Source organism: Taudactylus pleione, unplaced genomic scaffold, assembly GCF_031769625.1.
Source record: "Taudactylus pleione unplaced genomic scaffold, aTauple2 ptg001990l, whole genome shotgun sequence".
In the NCBI taxonomy this organism is placed as follows: Eukaryota; Metazoa; Chordata; class Amphibia; order Anura; family Myobatrachidae; genus Taudactylus; species Taudactylus pleione.
The window spans coordinates 5,247,764-5,269,557 of NW_028286386.1; the positions used below are offsets into that span (position 1 = coordinate 5,247,764).

General features: G+C 41.6%; 1 protein-coding gene across 1 annotated transcript in view; it reads left to right on the top strand.

Annotated features, from left to right (window-relative positions):
- Positions 1-21,794, top strand: part of GPRIN1 (G protein regulated inducer of neurite outgrowth 1) — a 42,730-nt gene that overhangs the window by 16,990 nt on the left and 3,946 nt on the right. The gene's annotated exons all lie outside the window — the stretch shown is intronic.

Here is a 21,794-nt window from a genome sequence, read left to right on the forward strand (position 1 = left end):
TGATTAGCAAACTATCTATTACCAGTGGCTCACTATCAAAATTAAATCCGCACTAACACACTCCCTAAAATACCCCTTATATGGCATATGTTCAATATCCCAGCACATGGGATTCCAGCGGTCAGAATGCCAGCACTGGAATCCCGACAAGGGTCAGAATCCCGGCGTCGGCATCCCAACCAATAGAAGCCCGAAGGTAAGTAGCTGGATTAGGGGGAGGGTTAGGCACTAAAGGGAAGTGTTAGGTTTAGGGTGCAGGGAGGGGGAGTTTAAGTTTAGGCACGGGGAGGTTAGGTTTAGGCATGGGGAGGGAGGGTTAGGCACTAAGTGGGAGGGTTAGGTTTAGGGTGCGGGGAGGGTAGGTTAGGTTTAGGCACTGGGGGGAGGTTTAGGGTGCGAGGAGGGGGAATTTAGGTTTAGGCACTAGGGGGGAGGTTAGGTTTAGGCACAGGGGAGGAGGGTAAGGATACCTACCGACAGGTGTTGGTATCCTTACCTGGTCGGGATGCCAGCATCGGGATTTTGAATGCCAGCATCCCATCCCCAACCCCCCTCATACAAATGTTATGTACTTGAAACAGCTCAAATTAACATTAACAAATAAAAATCCCAGCATAACCTAGAGCACATCCTCTGCCAAGCCAGTACAACGTAGACAATCCTCACTACAAGACAAATATATACCATCTCACACTTTGTATTTATGCACCTGCATAGAATTCCCTTTAGGCTTACTGTACATTATACACCACATATTGCAACCTGTTTGTTATACCTCTGTCTCCCGTCACATGATCGTCCACCTTTTTCAGGCAGTGGCAGTGTTATGAAGATGTATTAGCAGACCCTCCAACATCACCTGTTCCATAAGGTATAAAATGCTCTGCTCCTGGACTTCCCACCAAATTTATGATTGCAGCCACCTGTTCAGGAGCAGAGCATTTTGGGGACACTACTTTATGGTGTAATGTGAATCAGGGGCACTATGTGCGGTGTAATGTGAATAAGATTGTGCTACTGTGTGGCGCAATTTGAATTGGGGATAGTATTGTATGACCTGCTCCTTTCTTTCGAGATCACGCCCCTTTTTTGCGCCATGCGCCTCAGGGGACGCTGTCCTTTTATTGATAAATTGCTGAGGAAGGTGGGAGGGAGGTCGTTCCACCACATCTCTAGGACCACTTTAAGCACTGCTACCCAGAATACCGGGCCTGGCGTCATCACGCCCGCTGGGTGCGCCCGTCATTCTGGGAGGAGCACAGTGTGACTGCTTGACTGGTAAGGGGGAAGAGTTTGCGGAGTGGGCGGGTGTCACCGTGCATTACAGCACCGGGTGACACCAACCCTAGTGATGCCTCTGCATAGGGGGGAAATATAAACCTGAAGCGTGGCGAGCAAAGCTAGCCCGCAAGGGTACAAATTTATTCTTTTGGTGGCGTTCATGGTCATGGAACCACACTTACTCTCTCACTCCACATTACTTCTAGGTACATCTACTGAAAGGAATCTATACACAACCACTGTAGAATGTTTGCTTTCACTCCAGGGGGTATATTTACTAAAGTGAGAGTTTTTAGAAGTAGAGATGTTGCCCATAGCAACCAATCAGATTTTCTTAACATTTAACTAGCACCTTCTAGATAATAGCTAGAATCTGATTGGTTGCTATGAGCAACATCTCCACTTCTAAAAACTCTCACTTTAGTACATTTACCTCCAATGGTGGAGTCACTAGTGTAACACAGTCTGACAGCAAGTCATAAAGAATTGTCTGCACTGTGATTTGCTGCCAGACTGTCAATCACGTACATTGATGCCAAATTCTATGACCAAAGTCTCATCTTGTGAGAGTAGCTTAGCACCGCAGCAGGCTTGTTGCTGCTGCTTGGCTGGCCCTGGGAGACAATTCACAGGCATCTCAGGTGGGTAATATTTCTTAGAAAGTTCTAGTGCTTTTGGTAAGGGCCAGATGTTGCATCCTAGTCACAAAACAGGAAGAGGTGATGTTTCCTAAATGGGGTACGTCACTTGTCTCATGTTGCAGCAGCATATGTAGGGCTACTTTACTGGTACAAAGCAGACATTTCTGCTTATATTGCCAGTGGATTGGAGAGCCCACCCACCCTACCTAAAATAACTAATGTAAGTCCTTGAATTAGTGTATTTATAAATGTATATCTCTGTGTATATACACTACATGGCCATAAGTATGTGGGCGCACCTTCTGATTAGTGTGTGGTCATTTCTGCCACAACAACTGCTAAAAGGTGCGTTCAGTCAAGTAGCAGAATGGGTCATACTGATGGGCTCAGTGACTTAGAATTTATCACTGTCCTCGATGTCATATTTCCAGCAAGGCAATTTGTCAAATTTCTGCCCTGGTAGAGCTGGCCTGGATGTTTTTGTAAAGTAGAAACATTCAGGCACAGCAACAATACATTGCGCATAAAAAGTAAATGATAACAGGTCCAAATTACATGATTTTAGCTGTTTTATCGATTTTCATAAAGTTTTATTATTGATTTTTATAGATTTAAGTAATCCAAAAACAAATTTGAACCAAAATACTTCAGGGTGGATTTGGCAAAACCAAAACACGATGATGAATTAGAATCAAAACCAAAAAACGGGGTCCGACCACATATCTAATATATATAGACCGTACTTGCCTACTCTCCCGGAATGGCCAGGAGGCTCCCAAAAATTGTGTGGTTATCCCCCCGCACTCCTCACTCCCCCCTGCTTATCTGGCAAAAGTCAGAATGAGTCAAAATGTGAAACAATAGTCAGTTTGTTCGCCGAAGGGCTGACGAGCGGTACAACATTGAGTGTCTACAGGCAACAGTGAAGCATGGTGGAGGTTCCTTGCAAGTTTGAGGCTGCATTTCAGCAAATGGAGTTGGGGATTTGGTCAGGATTAATGGTGTACTCAATGCTGAGAAATACAGGCAGGTACTTGTCATTTATGCAGTACCATCAGGGAGGCATCTGATTGGCTCCAAATGTATTCTGCAGCAGGACAACGACCTCAAACATACAGCCAATGTCATTAAGAACTCTCTTCAGCGTAAAGAAGATTTGGTTAGGATTAATGGTGTACTCAGTGCTGAAAAATACTGGCAGGTATTTATCATTCATGCAATACCATCAGGGAGGCATCTGATGGTATAAAGTGATGAATAGGCCCCCACAGAGCCCTGATCTCAACATCATCGAGTCTATCTGGGATTACATGAAGAGACAGAATGATTTAAGCAATCCTGCATCCACAGAAGATCTGTGGTTAGTTCTCCAAGATGTTTGGAACAACTTCCCTGCCAAGTTCCTTCAAAAACTGTGTGCAAGTGTACCTAGAAGAATTGATGCTGCTACTAGTATTACTTCCTGTGCTGTCTCATGAAGCATTGAACTGCTATTTACCAGCGCTCATTTAGCTGCTTTTCATTCACTGAACTCCAATTTTATTTTCCAGTGTGGTAGTGGCTGCATTTTCTTCCATCAGAGAAGTTTTCATTCTGTTTCATGTCCTCTCTTATAGTTCCCTTGCCAGCCTTTCCTTATAATTGTTGCGCCTTGTTTCACTCTGACTCTCCTACTGTCCTCATACCTCTTCTTCGCTCTCCTGTATATGGGAACATTTTATCTCTTCCATGCCTTTCCTTCTCTCCCGTGCCTTATATGGGATCCTTATATACAGTATATATATATGTCATACTTCTATCACCTGCCTTATATGGGAACCTTATATACAGTGTGTGTATATATATATATATATATATATATGTCATACTTCTATAACCTGCCTTATATGGGAACCTTATATCTCTGTCATACCTCTCCTTCTCTGCCCTGCCTTATATGGGAACCTTATATATCTGTCATGCCTCTCCTTCTCTCCCCTGCCTTATATGGGAGTCTTATATCTCTATCATACCTCTCATTTTCTCCCCTGCCTTATATGGAAACCTTATATCTCTTCCATGCCTTTCCTTTTCACCCCTTTCCTATATGGGAACCCTCATATCTCTGTCATGCCTCTCCTTCTCTCCATGCTTATATGGGAGCCTTATATGCCTCTCTTTCACACCTCTGCCTTATATAGGAACCTTTTATCTTTGTCATGCCTCTCCTTCTCTCCCCTGACTTATATGGGAACCTTATATCTCTGTCATACCTCTCCTTCTCCCCCCTGCCTTATATAGGAACCTTTTATCTCTGTCATGCCTCTCCTTCTCTCCCCTGCCTTATATAGGAACCTTTTATCTCTGTCATGCCTCTCCTTCTCTCCCCTGACTTATATGGGAACCTTATATCTCTGTCATACCTCTCCTTCTCTCCCCTACCTTATATGGGAACCTTATATCTCTGTCATGCCTCTCCTTCTCTCCCCTGCCTTGTATGGGAACCTTATATCTCTATCATGCCTCTCCTTCTCTCCCCTGCCTTATATGTGAACCTTATATCTCTGTCATGCCTCTCCTTCTCTCCCCTGCCTTATATGGGAACCTTATATCTCTGTCATGCCTCTCCTTCTCTCCCCTGCCTTATATGGGAACCTTATATCTCTGTCATGCCTCTCCTTCTCTCCCCTGCCTTATATGGGAACCTAATATCTCTGTCATACCTCTCCTTCTCTCCCCTGCCTTGTATGGGAACCTTATATCTTTGTCATGCCTCTCCTTCTCTCCCCTGCCTTATATGGGAACCTAATATCTCTGTCATACCTCTCCTTCTCTCCCCTGCCTTGTATGGGAACCTTATATCTTTGTCATGCCTCTCCTTCTCTCCCCTGCCTTATATGGGAACCTTATATCTCTGTCATGCCTCTCCTTCTCTCCCCTGCCTTGTATGGGAACCTTTTATCTCTGTCATGCCTCTCCTTCTCTCCCCTGCCTTATATGGGAACCTTATATCTCTGTCATACCTCTCCTTCTCTCCCCTGCCTTATATGGGAACCTTATATCTCTGTCATGCCTCTCCTTCTCTCCCCTGCCTTATATGGGAACCTTATATCTCTGTCATGCCTCTCCTTCTCTCCCCTGCCTTATATGGGAACCTTATATCTCTATCATGCCTCTCCTTCTCTCCCCTGCCTTATATGGGAACCTTTTATCTCTATCATGCCTCTTCTGCCTGCTCCCTAGCCCTTGCATCACTTCTGCCTTTTGCCCATGGACCATCCTTTTGCCTCTTCTACCCCATGCATTTCCCTGGTCCTCATGTCTGCAAATGTTGCTCTTGCTGAGGTGGAGGGCGCAGTAAGGGAAGCGCCGGATGGGGGAGCACGGGACAATCCTGGGTGCCTAGAGAACCTGTACCTACAGAGGATGGGGCAAGGTAAAAACAGTGACGTACACTGTAATCATGAATTTTACTTGTATGGTGTGGTGGGGGAAGTGCATACAGCAGCCAGCCCTGAAGTTACAAGTTACTTAGCCTATTGTAAATGGATCTGAGAAGCACCTGGGGGAAGGGTGGGGAGTTAAAAAAAAATTTACCTAATTTTATTAAAAAAAAAAATATATATATATATATATATATATATGTATGTATATTTATATATATATATATATATATACAGTATATGTGCATCCCTTTTACAGCAAGTTGCAGTACTACAGTATACTGTACGTACACATCCAGGCTCGGCGACAGGGGGGGACTAGGGGTACAGACGTACCGGGCCCCAAGATTCTAGGGGCCGACAGAGTAAACTAATGGAACTGCTGCCTGCTCTGCTATTCCAGTGATGCAGGGTGCACTGCAGGTACATCACAGGCATACAGGGCCCAAACATGCCTGCATCGCACACTACATCAGTGGTGGTGGAACTGCTGTGGGCCGTAACACAGGAGGCGGTCTGACCGTTCTCCTCCCCTTGCGTCTCCACCCCTCTTTTCCCGTAACGTCTGCTCTGTCCCCCCCTCTTACCTACTCTCTTACACTGCTGCTGCTGCCGGTGGCCTGACATCACACTCTAGTAAAACTCAGTGTAAAACTCAGTGAAGAAGACGTAGAAGATGAAAGGTATGAGAGTCTCTGGGGGTCATTCAGACCCGGTTGCAAGTGCTGAGCAATTGCAACCGGGTCGATGTTCCCCCACTGGGCATGCGCATGTTGGAGCCGGCTCCGACGTGCGCCTGCACAAGACCCGGCTAGCGACGGGCGCTCCATCGCTAGGGGTCTCGCACCAAATGGGGCGAGCTGTCGATGGTCAGTGACAGCTCGCCCCGTTTAGGAGGCTTGCAGGGGGCATGGCCGGCCAAACGGAGGCGTTCCCGAAGGCCACATTGATTTGGCCACATCTAATGTTTTTGCTATCTCTCTGATGGGTTTGTTTTGATTTTTCAGCCTGATGGCTTGCTTCACTGATAGTGACAGCTCTTTGGATCTCATATTGAGAGTCGACAGCAACTGATTCCAAATGCAAATGTCACACCTATAATCAACTCCAGACCTTTTACCTGCTTAATTGATAATGAAATAATGAGGGAATAGCCCACACCTGTCCATGAGTTGATAGTCACATTACTTTTGGCCCCTTAAAAAGTGGGAGGCACATATAGAAACTGTTGTAATTCCTACACCGTTCACCTGATTTGGATGTAATTACCCTCAAATTAAATCTGAAAGTCTGCAGTTAAAGCACATCTTGTTTGTTTCATTTCAAAGCCATTGTGGTGGTGAATAGAGGCCAAAATATGAAAATTCTGTCAATGTCCCAATATTTATGCACCTGACTGTAAATGCGAAAATTATCACAATTCAGGGGGTTTAACACTTTTCCATTTTTGGCGAAAAAACATGATAAATATGATAAAAAAAGCTAAAAGATACACGATGTCTGGCGAAAAGAAACATGATCTTTTCAAATTTTTTGATGCATATGCCCTATAGTGAGAAGGAAGGGGCACTTTTACCCTTACCATATCACCCTCTGTTTGTCCCAATTACCCTCTGTTTGTCACCCTTTCCCTGTCATCCAATGCTTCTCCCCATCACCCTATAGGTGCGTACACACGGAACGATGGAACTGGGGATGGGGGGCCCATAAAAAAAAGTGTGTACAGGGCCACATGATTTCTGTTGATGGCCCTGTACACATCTGTAACTGAAACAGCATTTTGCAGTTGTGATGCACTAATGTGAACTCATTAGCTGCTAATGCGTCAGTTATATTATGACAACACGGCAGCTGCACTACTCTACAGTACTGTACAGTATGTGTGCCGATTTGCGTCCCGTTCAATGAGCTTGTGCAATATTGTTATAAATTGGTTGTGCGAATATGTGACATGCACATACACAGCAAAAGTGTCCCGAATGTGATTGGGACACTTTTCAGGGATATCCATCCACTTCTACAATATGGATCGATGCGTACAAATGGCCAACATGGTCAAAAGGTCAACACAGAAATGGTCGACACATAAATGGTAGACACATGATACATTTTTTAAAATGTTCGTCAAAGATTGATCAAAATGTTGACACAAAAATGGTCAACCTTTTTTCCAATTATTATATTTAGGGTTAGCATTTGGACAAAAGGTTGACACATAAATGGTCGACACATTATTTTTTTATTATTTTTAGGGTCAGGACAAAAGGTCGACACATAACTGGTCGACACATACTTTTTTAGCAGTTTTTCCTTAAAGAAAGTATTTGGTCAAAAGGTCAACACAAAATGGCCGACATTATTTTTGTAGATTGATACTAATTTATTATGGATGAGGTTTGGTCAAAAGGTCGACACAAAAAAATGGTCGACATATTTTCTTCAGGGTTCATATTTTAGGGGTAGGCTTAGGGATAATTTAATTTAACCCATGGAAAGCTGTGCGTGCATCTGAGACCTGTTTGGGACTGCGTCTGAGACCTGTTTGGGCCCCTGATGCTTCTGGGTGCGTCTTAAACCCGACACTCGAGCCCCTGCATCCCATAACTGTATGGGTGTGTCATGGAGTTGTGGAGCAATGCAGTGCCTTCAATACACTACTGCAACATTATTGAACAGGAAATCATGTTGTCTTTTTTAAAACTGAGGTTGCGTTCGAGTCCCTGAACCCCAAAACTTGTGGGTGCGACTGAAGCTAGATTAGCGCGAATGGTATAATAAAAAAATAGAGAAAAGAAACCAAAGTGATCATGATTACGAAATAAAATTTGCTGTGGTGGGATTTGAACCATGGCAATGTAAAACCACTGCGCTACAACTAGGCCAAGAAGGTTTTCACATCCATATCCTGAATCCTTGTGCGCTCCACCCACCTGCTGCCGTTAGGGATAATAATAAAAATGTGTCTTCCTTTCAAAATATTATACTAGTACATGTAAACACATAACCCCATCATTAGTGAATAATAATGAATCCCGTCTCATTGAAAGCAGTTCGTGCGTCTCGCTAATGTATCGATTATGCCGTCATAACAACACGGCAATTACACTACTGTTGCGTCCTGAGCATTAAAAAGATTACAGTATTAAAAAGATTGATTGTGTGAACATGCAAATAAATACTGTACACTGCGTGAACTTGATTGGCCCACTTGTCAGGGTTATCCATCCACTTCTACAGTATGGTATTCAGTAGTAAAAATGTCATCAGTGGTGCACTCGCCACCAAACGGTTAAGCGGTGTCTTACATGCCGTGGATTCTCTTACGTTGTGGAATGCTACGGTGCGCCACAGTACAGCCATCACGCAATGTTCCAAGTAGGGATGTGCGCCGGACCATTTTTGCCGGATTTGGATTTGGTTCTAATTCGTCGTCCGGATTTGGATTTGCCAAACTGCGGTGACTGGCTTTGGATTTGGATTTGGACTTGGATTTGGATTTTTTTACAAAAATTGACAAAAAAAGCTAAAATCACATAAATTGGTCTTTTTTTTCTTCCTAGAGTATTATTAACCTCAATAACATTAATTTCCAGTCAATTTAGACCATATCACAGCTTATAATATTGTTTTCAACATTATTGGCCAAAGGTTGCAGTGAGCTGACTGGTTACTAAGCGACAAAGCAGCGGCACAACGACACAGACACCACAGTATAAAGCACATCTATGACACATTGCCACACAGCAGTGGCAGAAATGAAAAGTAGTGCACCCACCCAGTGGGGTACGGCCAGCAGAGTCACAGTACTTGTTTACAAAGTGGGCTACGGCCCTAGGAGTCACAGTGCACAATCTTATTCGCATTACACCGCACATAGGGCCTGATTCACATTACACCATAAAGTAGTGTCTCTTATTTATGTTACGACACACAGTAGCCCCTTTTACACAATGCCCACAGTAGTGACCCTTTTACACAATGCCAACAGTAGCGGTGTCCCTTACACAATGTCCCCCAGCAGTGGTGCCTCCTATGCAGTCCCCTTAGTAGTAGGGTCCACTATGCAGTGCCCCCAGTAGAATGCCCCCCAGTAGTATGCCCCCCATTAGCAGGCCCCCCCAGTAGTATGCCCCCCATTAGCATGCCACCCAGTAGTATGCCCCCCATTAGCAGGCCCCCCCAGTAGTATGCCCCCATTAGCATGCCACCCAGTAGTATGCCCCCCCAGTAGTATGGCCCCCCCAGTAGTATGGCCCCCCCAGTAGTAGGCTGCCCCAGTAGCAGGCCCCCCCCAGTAGCAGGCTGCCCCAGTAGTAGCCCCCCCTGTAGTATGGGCCCCCCCTGTAGTATGGCCCCCCCTGTAGTAGGCTGCCCCAGTAGCAGGCCCCCCCCAGTAGTAGTAAGCCCCCCCAGTAGCAGGCCCCTCAGTAGTATGGCCCCCCCAGTAGCAGACCCCCCCCAGTAGTATAGCCCCCCCCAGTAGCAGGCCCCTCTGTAGTATGGCCCCCCCAGTAGTATAGCCCCCCCAGTAGCAGACCCCCCCAGTAGTGCAGACCCCCCCAGTAGTATGGCCCCCCCGCACCCTCAGTAGCAGACCCCCTCCCAGTAGCGCCCCCGGCCCTTGCACAAATTAAAAAATATAAACTTACCTGTATCCCCGCTCCCGCGCCGTCTGCTCTGTCACACGCTGAGGAGGGAGCCGGAAGACGGGGCTCATGAGTGAGCTCCAGCCGGCTCCCTCCGTGCAGCAGCCAATGAGAGTCTGTGTGACTCTCATTGGCTGCTGTAACAAACACACAGCTGCCGCTGGCAGCTGTGTGTCTGTGTCTGTGTAGGGCAGAGCGCTATCACAGCGCTCTGCCCTACACGCGAGGAGACCTGATGTCGGATTCTCTAGTGAGAATCCGACATCAGGCGGCCGCCGTTCGGCCCCGAACGGGGATCCGAGTCAGGCGGTGAACACCCGAAGAGGGTTCGTGTGGACTCGGATCCCCAATGTTCGGAGCGGTTCGGATTCCACAGAATCCGAACCGCTCATCTCTAGTTCCAAGGCATGACTCAGAAGCCTGAATATCACGCTATGAGCAACAAACTAGCTGGGCCCATCTGTATATAAGTATGTTGTCCATTCTCTGTGTGACTACCTTGCCATTTTCTATGTCATCAGAAGGTCTCATACCTGTTTGCCTTCCTGTCACTTTGCCCCATTCCTTAATTTTGCTTGTACTATCTCACTCTTGCTTACAGTTTTTCTGTGTCTTCTTGATCCCATGTTTCCTATATATATATATATATATATATATATGTATATACTGTAACTTTATTTCACTGCCTGGTCCTTTGTCTTTCTTCATTCTCTCCTCCTGTAACTGTTATCTGTTTTCTGCCTAATTATTATTATTATTATTATTATTATTATTTGACACATATCTGCATTGTCCTTGTGTGTTCTTTTTCTCTGTCACCTACCCCTTTTCTCTTGTCTGCATTTCACTTGTTTTCTGTGGATAGGAAGTAATGGGTCTGAAGCTATATGTCACATTCTGTGGCGTTAACATGGAGCCTCCTCTCACTAAGCTCAAAGAACCGTCTGACTCCATTTTCACATGCCAAATATGCCTTACTATCTTTGCTATGGGTTGGGTACAGGATGCCGGCACTCGGGATGCCAGATGTCAAAATCCCGACACCAGCACCCCAACAGTGTTAGGATATCGACACTTGTCAGTCACTATCCTAACCCTCCCCCTCTCCCTAACCTATCCCTAGTGCCTAAACCTAGCCTCCCCCTCCCAGCACCCTAAACCTAACCCTCCCCCCTTAGTGCCTAGCCCCAACCCTCCCCCTAGTACCTAACCCTAACCTTGATTATATACACAAAGATAAAGGGCGCTGTGGTGAATCAATAACTAAATACAGCTCACCAAGGGGATGGCTACCCCTAGAAGGAAAGATAGATATGAAATAGGGAGCGCAGATAGGAATTGAGGATGAATTAATAATATTTAATATAGCATTAAAATAATTATAAATAAATTAAAAAATAATAATGAGCATGGAGTAATAGGCAATATCCAACAATTAATAAATGATAATACAATTCACATAAATGTCAATGTCTCAAAATCCAGATGTATGTACATACAATTAAGAATGGAAAACATTTTTTAATTAATAGTAAAAATACATATGATGATGAACATGTGAAAAAGAAAAAAATGTTATGGCAATAAATGATCGATCACTATAAAAAATGAAAAAATAAAAATGCAATTGCAAGTGGTTTAAAAAACAAATTGAGTTTGTTGAAAAATAGTCAATTAATAACAACTGATTCCTTAAGCTGTATCCTGTTAAAATGTTGCAAATTAGCAGTAGCTGATAATGGGAACAAAGTATTCAATACCCAAATATTCACCAGAATTATTAAGAATAGTCACTTATCTGGTTAGTAGTTGTATATATATTTTAATTTTCTCAAACCCATGACGATATGAGCAGAGGGCAGTGTCCGGATTGCCACTCTCGAGCCGTGTGGAGGCAGGCTATTGCCCGTAAATAGCTAGCAAGTGTCTAAATCTCCGAAGTGTCCTGGAGAGACAGACTATGGGAAAAGATTCCTGCTGGCAAGGTGTCCCGCTCACTGCAGTGAGTAAAACCCAGCTGTTTGCGGTCTCTGTAGTATCCTGGAGAGACAGGCTGAGGGAAAGATCTGCGCTGGCAAAAATGTCCCGCTCACTGCGGCGAATGAAAGCCGGCTGTGTGCCCGTAAATGTGCTAGTATGTGGCTCAGGTCTCTGATGTGTCTAGAGGAGACAGGCTGGGGGATGAGGTCTGCTGACCTTGGTATCCCGCTCACCGTGATGTACGAAAGCCGGCACCTGGTCTCCCGCTCACCGTGGTGTTTATAAGCCGGTATTTTGTAACTTGTTCAGCAGTGAGGCTAGTGAGACAGCAGGCGATGGTGATAGCAAGGGAAGTAGGTTAACCTAATGCGTTTCTCTGCCTAACCGTCTGGCAGTTTCCTCAGAGGTATAATGCCTTAAGCTGGCCACACATCTAAAGATTATCTGTCCAACCAGCCAACTAGTTGATTGGTTGGAATGAAAATCTGGTAAGGGATGAAAGCAAATGACAATCAGCAATTTGCTCCCAAACGCCGGAAAATGGACAAAAAATGTTGTTTGAACAAATAGTTTAGATCAAACATTTAACAAACTTGTCTGACGACCATTTTCATCTGTTTTCTGGCATTTAGGAGCAAATTGCTGATCATCAGTTACTCCCATATGTTACCAGATTTTCATTCCAACCAATCAACAAGTTGGCTGGTTGGATGTAAGTTGGTCTAGTGTGTGGCCAGCTTTACTTCTCAAAATGAACCAGATATACCCATGGTAATTAGTGTGTCTGGATTGAGGTGTGATCTCTGCTGGAGACAATGAGTATAATTACATAGTCAAAGTAATAATTTACAAAAGGCTTAATAGTCTTAAGACTTAGTAATATATATATATATATATATATATATTAACAGGAATCAATAATTTATCAACACCATGGTTATCAGATGAATTATAACCAATAATACTCATTTAATTGAAAGTCAAACATTACATAAATTGATAAATAAATAGTAAAAAAACAATATATTAGTATAGTAATCATAATATTATGTAATCCAATAAATCAAAAATAAAATCAATAGATAAATAAGGAAAAAAAAATTAATAAGGAGAGAATACATAAATATTAAATAAATTAATACAAATTATATTATGAATATTAATAACGTACATAAATGCATAAAACTTATCGTTAATTATTACTATCATACAAAATATGATAATGTTTAATGTATTTGAAAAAGGCTAGTGTCACAGACACATGCTAATGTAAAATCTTATATATGGAAAAAAGAAGAAAGAAGAAATGAGAGGATTAAAGAAGATCAAAAAAGTTGGAATATATGACTTTCTAAGGAAATGGATAACCAGTCATTCTATATTAAATATGACGTATAGAATAGTAATTGTGGATATAATAAACACTTGAGCAGTTGTTAGACATATGGAAGGTTGTGGAATTGTATACTAGGGAGCAGCATCGGCATGTCCACAAGATCGAGATATATTTAAACTCAGAGGAGTGGGCATGGCGCCGGTGCACCCCGTATACCTCCATCTATATATTCAAGTGTATGATTGTCTCAAAATAGATCTCTAAAATACATGGTGAGGAGAACAAAATTGGATGAATCAACCCCCAAGTGCAAATAGTGGGAACTAAATCACAGTGCGATGATCTACAGTCAGGTGCATAAATATTGGGACATTGACAGTATTTTCATATTTTGGCCTCTATTCACCACCACAATGGCTTTGAAATGAAACAAACAAGATGTGCTTTAACTGCAGACTTTCAGATTTAATTTGAGGGTAATTACATCCAAATCAGGTGAACGGTGTAGGAATTACAACGGTTTCTATATGTGCCTCCCACTTTTTAAGGGGCCAAAAGTAATGGGACTATCAACTCAAAAGCTATTTCATGGACAGGTGTGGGCTATTCCCTAGTTATTTCATTATCAATTAATCTAATCTGGTCTTCCTGTTTTTTAGGCTCACCAATGGTTTACATCTTGTGGTGAACCCTCTATATTCACTCTTGTGAAGTCTTCTCTTGATTGTTGACTTTGACACATATACACCTACCTCCTAGAGAGTGTTCTTGATTTGGCCAACTGTTGTGAAGGGGTTTTTCTTCACCAGGGAAATAATTCTTCTGTCATCGACCACAGTTGTTTTCCGTGGTCTTCCGGGTCTTTTGGTGTTGCTGAGCTCTCCGGTGCGTTCTTTCTTTTTAAGAATGTTCCAGACAGTTGATTTGGCCACACCTAATGTTTTTGCTATCTCTCTGATGGGTTTGTTTTGATTTTTCAGTCTAATGATGTCTTGCTTCACTGATAGTGACAGCTCTTTGGATCTCATATTGAGAGTCGACAGCAACTGATTCCAAATGCAAATGTCACACCTAGAATCAACTCCAGACCTTTTACCTGCTTAATTGATAATGAAATAACGAGGGAATAGCCCACACCTGTCCATGAGTTGATAGTCCCATTACTTTTGGCCCCTTAAAAAGTGGGAGGCACATATAGAAACCGTTGTAATTCCTACACTGTTCACCTGATTTGGATGTAATTACCCTCAAATTAAATCTGAAAGTCTGCAGTTAAAGCACATCTTGTTTGTTTCATTTCAAAGCCATTGTGGTGGTGAATAGAGGCCAAAATATGAAAATTCTGTCAATGTCCCAATATTTATGCACCTGACTGTATATGATTAAAATAAGGTCACATCAGACTGGAGAATAGATCATAGAGTGTTTCAGAATATAATAAGTCTGTAAGGATGAATGGAAATGGGTAGTAAACTAAATCTAAAAGATGTGTGATCTGAAGTGCAGCATCTGTACGCCAAATCCCCTGAGATATATTTAAACTAAGAGTAGTGGCATGCTGTGAAAGGCTGTGTGTCATACAGCCCTTCAAAACATTATGTCTATGCTCCAAAAATCTGATGTAGAGACTACGTGTAGTCCTACCTACATATTGTACTCCACATCTGCACTGTATGACGTAGATAACAAATTGTGACCTACAGTTCAAAAAGCTGGTGACATCAAACCTTTCTTTGGTTGTGAAAGAAGTAAAGGTAGTGCTATTAGTCTTTGTGTACTGACAGGTAATGCATCTATTCCGTCCACACTTAAAGTAACCCAATGGTTTAGGTGGTAGCCACTCTAAAGGTGAAGCAGTATTTCTGCTGGGAAACATACTGGGAGCCAATTTCTGTTTTAGAGCTATTGCTCTTCTGAAAACAACTTTTCTTTCTTCCGGAATATATGGAGCTAAATATTTATCATGTTGTAAGACCATTGTATTTCTAGTAATTATCTCAGTGATTTTACTGGTTGATGAAATAAACTGAGTAATAAATGACAGTGATTTCTCTGTCATAGTTGTATGTGAAAATGTACCTTTTTCTATATTTTTATTTTATGACTTGTGTTTTGTAATAAAGTCTCTCTGGGACAGAGTTGGACTTATTTTAGAGCTTTATCTAAAATTTGTTGGGGATAACCTTTTTGTCTGAAAGCTTCATACATATCTTTACTTTGTTCAAAAAAAGCTGTTTCAGGCAAACAATTCCTCCTCAAACGAAGGTACTGGCCTTTGGGTATATTGTCTTTCCATGGTCTATGATGACTACTGTTGTAATGAAGATAATTTTGGCAATCTACCTCTTTTATGTAAGTAGCTGAATTAAGTCTTCCAGCAGAAACACTTATTGTGATGTCGAGAAAATTGATTTTCTCGAAATCAAAAGTGTGGGTGAATTTTAATCCAAAAGTATTCGAATTTAATTGTTTAACAAAATGTTGTAGTGCTGTGACCGTGCCCAAATGATAAAAATATCATCAATATAACGTGCATAAAGGACCAGGTTTGCCCCGGCATCGCCCGCCCATACATGGCGTTCCTCAAAGAAGCCCATGTACAGGTTGGCATAGCTTGGGGCGAATCTGGTCCCCATTGCTGTGCCACTTGTTTGTAAATAAAATTATGTATCAAAGGTAAAGAAATTGTGCTCTAAAATGAATCTTATTGATGATAACAAAAAAGTGTGTATATCATTCTTCAATCCTATATCAGAGCTCAAATAGTAAATTGGCTGCAATTAGGCCAAATTCATGTGGGATATTCGTATATAACGATTCAACATCACATGTCAATAGGATGTAGGTATCTTTCCACGTGATAGTGTTCAAAATTTGCAAAAAATTTGTGGTATCTCTGATAAATGACGGAAGTGCAGTAACGTATTTTTGTAGATGTGCATCTACAAATGCTGACAAATTTGATGTTAAAGACCCAATCCCCAAAATAATTGGACGTCCTGGTGGAGAAATAAGACACTTATGTATTTTTGGTAAATGATAGTAGATCGGAATGACAGGGTATTCTATAGTAAGAAATTGAAAAACATCTTTAGTGACAACCTCTTCAAATAAAGCTGTGTCTAAAATGGATTTTAATTCTTCTTTGAAGCTACTCATAGGGCTTGATGTTATTTTTTCATAAAACGCTTGGTTATTCAATTGTCTATGTGCTTCTAAAATGTAGTCTTCTGTATTTTGAATGACCAGGCTACCGCCTTTATCGGCTTGTTTTATAATAATCTCTTTATTGTCCATTAGATTGAATGAAGCTCGTCTTTCAGCTTTAGTCAGGTTGTCTACATAAGAATGTTTTTCTTGTTTATTACTTAAATCTCTAAAATCTTTCATGGTACTAGTGTAGAAGCTTTCTTTTTTTTTCCTTATTTATATATTGATTTTTATTTTTGATTTATTGGATTACATAATATTATGATTACTATACTAATATATTGGTTTTTTTAATGTGTGACTTTCAATTTAATGAGTATTATTGGTTAAAATTCATCTGATGACCATGGTGTTGATAAATTATGGATTCCTGTTATTATATATATATTACTAATTCTTAAGACTATTAAGCCTTTTGTAAATTATTATTTTGACTATGTAATTATACTCATTGTCTCCAGCAGAGATCACACCTCAATCCAGACACACTAATTACCATGGATATATCTGGTTCATTTTGAGAAGTAAGGCATTATACCTCTGAGGAAACTGCCAGATGGTTAGGCAGAGAAACGCGTTAGTTTAGCCTACTTCCCTTGCTATCACCATCGCCTGCTGTCTCACTAGCCTCACTGCTGAACAAGTTACAAAGTACCGGCTTATAAACACCACGGTACATGGGAGACCAGGTGCCGGCTTTCGTACATAACGGTGAGCGGGATACCAAGGTCAGCAGACCTCATCCCCCAGCCTGTCTCCTCTAGACACATCGGAGACCTGAGCCACATACTAGCCATTTACGGGCACACAGCCGGCTTTCATTCACCGCAGTGAGCGGGACATTTTTGCCAGCGCAGATCTTTCCCTCAGCCTGTCTGTCCAGGATACTACAGAGACCGCAAACAGCTGGCTTTTACTCACTGCAGTGAGCGGGACACCTTGCCAGCAGGAATCTTTTCCCGTAGTCTGTCTCTCCAGGACACTTCAGAGATTGAGACACTTGCTAGCTATTTACGGGCAATAGCCTGCCTCCACACGTCTCGAGAGTGGCAATCCGGATACTGCCCTCTGCTCATATCGTCATGTGTTTGAGAAAATGAAAATATATATACAACTCCTAACCAGATAAGTGACTATTCTTAATAATTCTGGTGAATATTTGGCTATTGAATACTTTGTTCCCATTATCAGCTACTGCTAATTTGCAACATTTTAACAGGATACAGCTTAAGGAATCAGTTGTTATTAATTGACTATTTTTCAACAAACTCAATTTGTTTTTTAAACCACTTGCAATTGCATTTTTATTTTTTCATTTTTTATAGTGATCGATCATTTATTGCCATAACATTTTTTTCTTTTTCACATGTTCATCATCATATCTATTTTTATTATTAACTAAAAAAAATTTCCATTCTTAATTGTATGTACATACATCTGGATTTTGAGACATTGATATTTATGTGAATTGTATTATCATTTATTAATTGTTGGATATTGCCTATTACTCCATGCTCATTATTATTTTTTCATTTATTTATAGTTATTTTAATGCTATATTAAATATTATTCATTCATCCTCAATTCCTATCTGCGCTCCCTATTTCATATCTACCTAACCCTAATCCTCTTCCTAACCCCAGTACTTTCCGTCGGGATGCTGGTGTCTGGAATTCGGTGCTGGCATTTTAAGTGCCGGCATCCCTACTGTCGGTATTTACACAGGATCCCTTTGTTCTCTGCAATAGTCACTCTACAGAATTATATTACAGACGATACACATGGCCAAACTTTCTTACTCTCCTGGACTTTCTGGGATACTTCTGAATTTAGAAGAGAAGTTATCCCCCTCGCATCCCGCCCACATTTCCTGTGAAATGGGTGGTACTTCATATATTGATGCAATTCTCTGTGAATCGCGTCATCATGGCCCCACCCAGCAACATAATCCCACAAATCACATCATAATGTTGAGGGTGGGGCACAATGACGTAATTGGTGGTGCCATTCCCCCATCCCCTCTTACCTGGACTTCTCCCTCCTTGAATCTCTCTAAGTATGGTGTGGGCATACCAGGCCCTTTGTACCCAACTCCACCACTGGGTATGTGACAGCCAATGTTTTGCCAGTGTTGATATACATTCCATCAGAGGTTGCGTTTTTTCTTAACTGTAGTAAAAACACATCTGAAATGCAAACACATTTGATATGATTTTTTTTATTGAATTTTGACCAGCATTGTTTAGTTCATTGGAAGCTTCCCTTTTCTCTTAAAAGCTACAAGTGAAAATAATGGAGAAAGCTGAAACATGCTACTGCAATGAAATGTACTGCAATACATGTTGAGTCTCCCATATCCAAATATTCCGAAATACGGAATTTTCCGAAATACAGAATATTTTTAGCATGACTGAAACCTTTGCTTTTTGATGGTTCAATGTACAAAAACTTTGTTTAAGGCACACAATTATTGAAAATATTGTATAAAATTACCTGCAGGTTTTGTGTATATAAGGTGTATATGAAACATAAATGAATTTCATGTATGTACACAAACTTTCTTTGAGCCACAAAATTATTGAAAATATTGTATAAAATGACCTGCAGGCTGTGTGTATAAGGTGTATATAACACACAAATGCATTCTGTAATTAGATTTGGGGCCCATTCCCAAGATATTTCATTATTTTATGCAAATATTCCAAAATATGGAATATTCCGATATCCAAAATACCCCTGGTTCCAAGCATTTTGGATATGGGAGACCCAACCTGTACAAGAAAAAGGCCATTGCTTACACTAATAACAATGGTCCCTAGTGCTATACATATTTCCGCACATTTTGCAAACATGAACACAATCGTCTGTGAGGTCTAACAATGTGGGCAGTTAACCCTGGAAAAGCACTAATCCCAGGGACCAACAGGTATAGCACATACAAAAATAAAAATCAACTAGAACAGTGATTCCCATATTCCAGTCCTCAGAAACACATGACAATGCAGGTTTTACGTATCTCCTCAGAATTGCAATTGAAATAATTATTTCCTCCTGTGGATCTTTTATAATATGTCAACAAGTAATGCACTGACTAGGAGGTCTGCAAAACGCCTGCACCATTAGGGGTCACAGAGGACTGGAGTTGGGAAACACTGATCAATAAGAATGATAGTTAACTGATTTTGGGGCCTATTCATCAACACTACCATATTGATGGAATTACTGTAATTAGGTTTAGAAATCGCATGAAGTTCTACCTAATTACCAGAGGAATTTATCATTCCTCCTCTCCATAAGTATGTATTCCGAAAAGCTGTCATTTTTGCGATGACAGCTTTTCAGAAAATAGATTCTTTTCCCTGCCTGTTCTAACTTACCGCTGCTGTCATCAGTGCTGCGCATGCGCCGTTACGTTCACAAAAGTGGCGCATGCGCAGCACTGATTATAGCTGCTGTAATTCAAAATCCTGACGCCTGTCATTAGACCTACGCCGGGAGCCCGACGCCCGGTATACCGAACGAAGGTAAGCCGGGCGCGGGGGGAGGTGAGGGTTAGGTTTTAGGGGGACTTAGGGTTAGGCTACCCCCCCCCCGGGAGGGTTAGGTTTAGGTTAGGGGAAGGGGGGTTAGGCACCCCCAGGGGGAGGTTAGGGTTAGGCACCTCCCCGGGAGACTTAGGTTTAGGCTGCGGGGAAGGGGGGGTTAGGTTTAGGCACTTGGGGGGGAGGTTAGGGTTAGGCACCCCTAAAGGAGGGGTTGGGTGCACTGCTGAACGCAGATTCCCGATGGTCGGGATTCTGTGTAGGCGCCTGACCCGTTCTGTGCATGTGCAGAACGGGTCTGCGATCCCGCATGCAGACTGACTGCAAACTGTCATTGATTGACAGTCTACTGCTGTTTGTGGGCAGGGAGGAGGTGACGACAGCCTCCGTTTCCCGAAGTGTGCCGTTGGGGGGGGGAGGGAAGAGGCCAGTATCTCTATCGGCTGATGGAGATTTCCTGGCCTTCTCTCATCTGCGGCATCCGGCTTGCATGACCCATGCGGGCCGATGTTCCTGCAGATTATCCAATGCTGCATTGTACAACACAGCTCCGATAAGTAATGCATGCAGGTGTGATGCCTCCTGCTGCATTCGCATATTAGCAAGCTTGGGTGCAGCTTTGCAATTCCATCCTAAGCTGAATCACACCCATTATACAATGTCAGTCCATATTAGTCACCAGAATGGGTATTTATTGTGTATAACTAGTCACCAGAATGGGTCTCTATTGTGAACAACTAGTCACAAGAATGGGTCTCTATTGTGTATAACTAGTCATCAGAATGAATATTTATTGTGAATAACTAGTCACCAGAATGAATCTTTATTGTGTATAACTAGTCACTAGAATGAATATTTATTATGAATAACTAGTCACCAGAATGAATATTTATTATGAATAACTAGTCACCAGAATGAATCTTTATTTGTATAACTAGTCACCAGAATGGGTCTCTATTGTGAACAACTAGTCACCAGAATGGGTCTCTATTGTGTATAACTAGTCACCAGAATTAATCTTTATTGTGTATAACTAGTCACCAGAATGAATATTTATTATGAATAACTAGTCACCAGAATGAATCTTTATTTGTATAACTAGTCACCAGAATGGGTCTCTATTGTGAACAACTAGTCACCAGAATGGGTCTCTATTGTGTATAACTAGTCACCAGAATTAATCTTTATTGTGTATAACTAGTCACCAGAATTAATCTTTATTGTGAATAACTAGTCACCAGAATGAATCTTTATTGTGTATAACTAGTCACCAGAATTAATCTTTATTGTGTATAACTAGTCACCAGAATGAATATTTATAGTGAATAACTAGTCACCACAATGGATCTTTATTGTGTATAATTAGTCACCAGAATGAATCTTTATTGTGTATAACTAGTCACCAGAATTAATCTTTATTGTGTATAACTAGTCACCAGAATGAATCTTTGTGTATAACTAGTTACCAGAATGAATCTTTGTTGTGTATAACTAGTCACCAGAATTAATCTTTATTTGTATAACTAGTCACCAGAATTAATATTTGTGTATAACAAGTCACCAGAATGAATCTTTGTATATAACTAGTCACCAGAATGAATAACTAGTCTCCACAACAACTTCTGCTACTCAAAAAAAATAGAAAAAATATCTCGGGAATGGTTTTTTTTTAATAAGAAATTGGTTTCACATTGATACTGTAAATTCCCTGTATATGAAACAAATACCATACATCC